Raw genomic sequence first — 6067 nt, 5'->3', positions numbered from 1 at the left:
GCTCTTCTCCTCCCACACGGAGAGACCTGGCCGGGACCCGCCAGCAGGCGAGTCTGGCCTCAAACGGCACCTGGGCCCTGAGGCCGGGGCGTTACAGGGCCCGCGTGGGTGAGAAAGGACCGTTTCTTTCAGGGGAGAAAGTCCGCCTGACTTTGAAGAGCTATCCCCGCCCGCCGCCCGCACAGACAGCAGCTGCGCAGAGTCTGAAAGAGTTTCCTCCCCCCAGAGCGCTTGGGGGGGGTGCTTCTCCCTCCGTGAATGGAGGAAAGAAATGGTGCTGAGTAGCGAGTAATTACCCAAATTGAGGCGGAAATCAGTCCTGAAAGGGAGAGAAAGGAAGAGGCCCAGCCAGGAAACGTCCCCTCCCCCGGCCCTTCGCCTGGGCCCCACCTGTTGCTCCGCCTGCCCAGCCTGCCCGCTGCCTCCAGGCTGGCCCCCAGGATTGCCACGGCCCGTGACCACGCTCTGCACCGTCCTGGAGCAGTGGCAACCGGGAGCCGTCCTGCCCTGTTTGGTGTGTAGGTGTCCCAGCTGACTTGAGGCGGGGAGACTTCCCAGGTGACCCGGCCCAGCTGGCCCCCCCCCCCCCCCCCCCCCCCCCCCGTGGGGGCCAGCCTCTGCAGCCTGACAGAAGCTCAGAAAGCCACGAGGTGGTTGAATAGCTGGGCGAGTTCACTCCTCACAAACGCATCGTCCATTTAGTGATCGTGGAAAAGCAGGAAGAGGCCTGGCTTCTTCAGAGCCTGAGGCTCGCGGCCCCGCAGTGCCGGGCTCTGGGCCCGCGGCAGGGATTTTAAGACTTTACTTTTTTTTTTTTTAGAGCACGTTTAGGTTTACAACATGCTTTGAGCGGAAGGCAGAGGTTTCCCAGGTGCCCGGTGCCCCTCACACACACAGCCTGCCCTGGTCTCCGTGGCGGTACATTTGTTACAGCCCATGAACCTGCGCCGACACATCGCAACCACCGAGTCCTGCTCCACAGCCGGTCCCTCTGCCGCCGTGCTCTGTGGGTTTGGACAAATGACTAAGGACGTGAACCCGCCATTACGGTAGCACGCAGGGGTCCCACAGCCCCCCAAACCTCTGCGCTCCCCACCCCCTCGGCCCCTGGCAACTGCGGACCTTTTCTTTCTTTCTTTTTTTAAACATATATGTTTTTATTGATGTCAGAGAGGAAGGGAGAGGGAGAGAGAGAAACATCCATGATGAGAGAGCATCACTGATCGGCTGCCTCCTGCAGGCCCCCTACTAGGGATCCAGCCCGCAACCCGGGCCTGTGCCCCGACTGGGAATTGAACCGTGACCTCCCGGTTCATAGGTCGACGCTCAATCCCTGAGCCCCGCCGGCCGGGCCCTGCTGACCTTCCTATGTCCCCACAGCGGCCTTTCCCGGGATGACACCGCAGCCGCAGCCACACCGAAAAGCACGCAGCCGTTCCGACTGGCTCCTGTCACTCGGTAACACGCAGTCACGGCTCCTCCAGGTCTTTTCATGGCTCACCAGCTCCTTCCTCTTTAGCGCTGAGCACCAGTCCCTGTGGGCAGGGACCCCCTGTGGTCACCCGCCTCCCTCCGCCCCCAGCCCCGCTGATGGCTGCCACTGCGCCCTCCCCAGCCAAGCCTGCGCACCCGCGTGGGAGGGCTGCGCCCAGGGGTCTCCAGCGAATGCTTGTTGAGTGACAGACAGATGGACCAATAGCCAGAAGGTCCCTGCCGGACCCCATGCATCCATCCACCGGCAGGTGAAGGCGACCAGGAGCTAGAACCGGCAAATCACGGCGTGGGGAGGTGCCAGCTGCGTGACCTTGGGAGCCACGAATCCTCTTTCCCGCTCCCAGCCCTTGTCTGAGGAATGGGGACAGGGAGCAGCTGCCCCCGGGGCCCTCTCGCGGCTTCAACGGGGCCACGGTGACGAGGGTGAGCGTCCTGTGCGGGTGAGAGGCAGGGTCCAGTCCCGGGGGAGGGGGGCCAGGTGTCTGCTTCCTGTAGGAACAGGGAGACGCACCTGCCGCCACACCCACTCGTCCGAGGGAGGCTGAGGGCTGGGCGCTGGGCCCTCCTCCCGGGTTAATGACTTGCCACGATGGGCTGGGTTTGCTGCTGTGACAAACAGCCCCGACCTCAGCAAGGTCACGACTGCAATGCCCACTTCCCCGCCGTGCAGTCTGCTGGAGGCTGGCAGGGGTCACCCAGGCTCCAGGACCGGGGCCACCTTCTGGGCGGGCCCATCTGCACGGCCGACTGCTGGCGGGCCTGTGGGTCTCTGCTTCCCGGAAGTGACAGGGCACTCCCCTTGCCGCCCAATGGGAGGTGGGGGAGCAGGCACGGTGGTTGGGGAGCAGCTGCCTCTGGGAGCCCGCCTGCTTGGCTGTGCTGGGACCGCGGGGGAAGGGCCGGTCCAGGGCCCACACTCAGTTGTTGCTCGATGAAGGCTCGCGCCCAGCACTGTGCTTGGATTTGGGGTGGCCCTGGGCCTGTTGCCCTGCATTGCCCTACAGGAGGCTAGGACCTGAGGCTGGGGAGGGCCCGCAGGAGCTGCCGGCAGAGCCATGGTGGGGGGGGGTGGGCGCAGGAGGGGCACGGTGCTCAGCTGCCCTCACGGTGACATTTGGAAGGAGGCAGGCCTGGGCTCACTGAGCATGTGAGTGCCGCCAGCGAGTGCTCCCCGGGGCCAGCGGGACGCATTTGCGCCATCAGCTGGGCCGCAGAAGCTGCCAGGGAATGTGCAGGCAGGGCTGGGGCTTCCCGCGGGATGCTCACCTCACAGCTTCCTCCTCCTGCCCCGGCGGGGGGGGGGGGGGGGGGGGCGGACATCCCTGGACCCTAGACCCCCCCCCCACCCCCCACCACATGTTGGGTCAGAGCTGATATCCCAACCCTGGACCCCCGCAGCTGTCATTCTAGTCTTCCCTTGACACCCAGCCACCTCACTCCAAACCTGGCCGGCCTCCCCTGTGGGCCGGGTTATGTGTGTGTGTGTGTGGGGGGGGGGAGCGGTGCCTGAGCGAGACACCCGGAGCCGCTGGTCCCCAGTGCTGTGCAGCGGGAGGGAGGGAGCCGAGCGGCTGGCAGGGAGATCTGTCTGACCTTTGTGCTGGCGGCCGGTCGCCTGGGCTGCGGGTGCCAGGTGGCTGGCCCGTCCAGCCCCCAGGGAGTCTTCCTAAGCCATCGCTAAGGTTAAGTGCTGAACCGGGGCCACCGGGCGGATCTCAATGGCCTGCGAGCGGCCCAGAGAACCATCGTCCGGGAAAGCGGCCCGACAGGCACGCGGCCTCGAAGGCTTCCCCGGGCGTCAATGCTGGGGGGGGGGGGGGGGGGGGGGGGGGGTCCTATTTCTCGCTCAGGGTGCTCGGGCGGCGCACCCCACAATTCTCCTGGGAATAGCCACCATGCCCTGAGTTTATTTGGTCTGAGGTTTGGAACCAGGGCCTGGCATGGTTCTTGCCCCACATGCTGAGCCAGGAAATGCCAGGGCAGCCCTTCCTGTTGACCCGCCCCCTAGGGAGCCACCCCGAGTGCCGGGCGAGGCGACTGCTGCCTTCTCTGCTGGGAGGCCACAGAGGGCTGGACTCTTCCCTCCTGGGCTCTGGCCCTGCTTCAGCCGATGCTGCCGGAGCCAACGAGGCTTGCCAAGGGCCTGAAAGTTGGGCTGTGCCCTGCCTCGCAGCCCTTGGGGACCCAGGAACTGCCACGTGTGAGTGGCACATGGCCCAGGGGCCTTTGGGACCCTGGGGACAGCCGGCCAGATGCCAGCTGTGGGAGTGAGGCAGGTGCGTGCATGTGCACCTGCACCCGTTAGCCCGGCTGGCATCGTGCGGGCCAGAGAGGACCGTGCCGGCCGGGCCCTGTCCCAGCGGCCAACCCACAGCATTGCGGACGGATAAATGACTATTGTCTGAGGCGCCTTCGTTTGGGCCGTTGTTACGCGGCAGCAGCTAACTGGTACACGGTGCCCGATCCCCATCACTCCTCGGAGAGCCCTCATGGTGGCAGCGTTGGGCTCCCTGTGGGGAAGTGGGAGAGAACCCACTCAGAGGCAGGAAGGCGTGGATCAGACCCTGGTGGGCCTGCCCCTGGCCCGGGCGCGTCCCTTCGCGGCTCTGAGGCTCGGATGGAGAACGAGGATGGAAATATGGGCTTCTTCTCAGGCTCATTGGCGACGGAACATCCCTGAGGAATTTACCATCTTAACCGAGGCCCCCACAGGAAATGGGAGCCAGCGTCCTTCTAACTGGGCTGAGAATCTCCTGCCCACACCCCTGCCCCCTGCACGCTGCAGGACCACGTGCTGGGGGACGCTGCTCCCCCGTTATTTCTGGGAATATTCTCATTCATTGTTCAACTTGGCATTTATGGTGGACGTTCCAAGAGCAGTCAAGCAAGATAAATGTGCATGTGCAGCACCCACGGCGGCTCGCCTCCCCTGGCTGCGACTTCCATCCTCGGCCCGGGCAGGAGGCGGACGGCGGGAGCTGCCGGCCCCGGAGCCACAAGCTGCTGCAGGGAGATAAAGCCCTTGGACCGGATGTGAGCACAGCGCCCTGGGGCCCATGTGTGGCTGTGCCAGGCTGCCTGGCAAGGCGGCGCCCCGGCCCCTGAGCTGTCCGTGCCACCTGGCTCACGCTCAACGCCTTGGGCTTGTCGCTGTCACTATTGCTTTTGTGCCATTACCTCTGGCCTCGTCTCCCTTCCTGTCCGACAGGGTGAGACACTGCTGCTTACACTGGGCGGGCCCATGAGCATGGCCTTGCCACCTTCTCTGGTTGCCCTGCCCGCTGCGCTATGGGCTCTACGATGCCCCTTGAGTGAGGCCCTGGGTGCCTCCTGCTTCCCGGGCTTGTGCTGGGGCCACAGCGGGGCTGGCCCACGACGGTCCTTCTAGGGAGAAGGGGCCCACACGGGAGTCTGCGTAGGGACGCGCCTCCCACTGAGGGAACTGGGGCTCGAGAGGCCCGTGACCAGCAGACAGTGGCAGACAGTCCGGCGGTGGGCCCAGTGGTGGCAGCCGGAAGGTTCTGGGTGTCTGTGGGCCTCGCTGTCTCCATCACAGGGAGTGTCCTGTGAGTCTGGGACGCGGTTCCTCTCCTTCCCAGCTGCCTCCGTGGCTCTGGTCCATCCCACACCAGGGCAGAACCCTCTGTGGCCCAACGACAGGCTCCCCGGGTGGAGAAGGTAATCCAGGGCCAGGAGGCTCACTACCTCACAAACCACCCACTGCCTTTACATCTCGCTGATCCGTGAGCAGGTCTTTCCTGAGGCTGAGCCGAGCCACACGCCTCTCCCCGCCCCTGGCTCTGCCCCCGGGAGCCCCCAGATGGCCCTGCCCCGGGCTCTCCTGTGATGAGCCTCGTCAGGGTCACCTGCCTCCAGGCGTGATCAGCTGAAGGCCCAGCCCTGCCCTCAAGGAGGCTCCTGATTTCACCAGCATCTTCTTCACCCACCCACTCTCTCAGGCTGGGACTAGTGGTGCTGAAAATGTGCTTGTACACCCCCCCCCCACAGGCACATGCACAGACACACACATGCAAACACATTGGCATGGCACCTGCATGCAAGTACAAACACATGCACACACAGACACAGATACACACATAGACCGGCACACACGTGCAGGGGCACACACACGCACACGCACCTCGGTGTGGAACACAGCTGGTGGCCACGGAGAGCCCGGAGCAGCCCCAAGTGCCAGTCACGTGTGCCGCCTCCTTTGGGGGAGGGGTCCCCGCAGCTGCCCCGCCTTCCCTTGCGGCCCGGCCTGAACATTCCCCCGGGAGATGCCGCCGCCGCCGCCCCCGCCTGCACCAGGTGTTTTTGCTGGCAGCAGCTGTGTTTATTTGCCCGCGGCGGGGGCGAGCTCGCAGGCACGGCGGTAATTGGTACATTTTGTAAGCAATCATCTCCTGGCACCTTCTGCTGCAGCGTGTGGGCTGCCCGCTCGCGTTAGTCACGGCCCGCGGCCAGGCCCCTGCCTGACAGCCTCATTTCTCTCCCCGGCCAGGACGCAGCCACTCTGGCCCCTAATGGCGTGATCCGTTATCCCGGGCACACTGCTCTCTCCTGGCCT

This window comes from Myotis brandtii, unplaced genomic scaffold (genome assembly GCF_000412655.1).
Source record: "Myotis brandtii unplaced genomic scaffold, ASM41265v1 scaffold532, whole genome shotgun sequence".
Taxonomy (NCBI): Eukaryota; Metazoa; Chordata; class Mammalia; order Chiroptera; family Vespertilionidae; genus Myotis; species Myotis brandtii.
Note: the sequence above shows the minus strand (reverse complement) of the source record.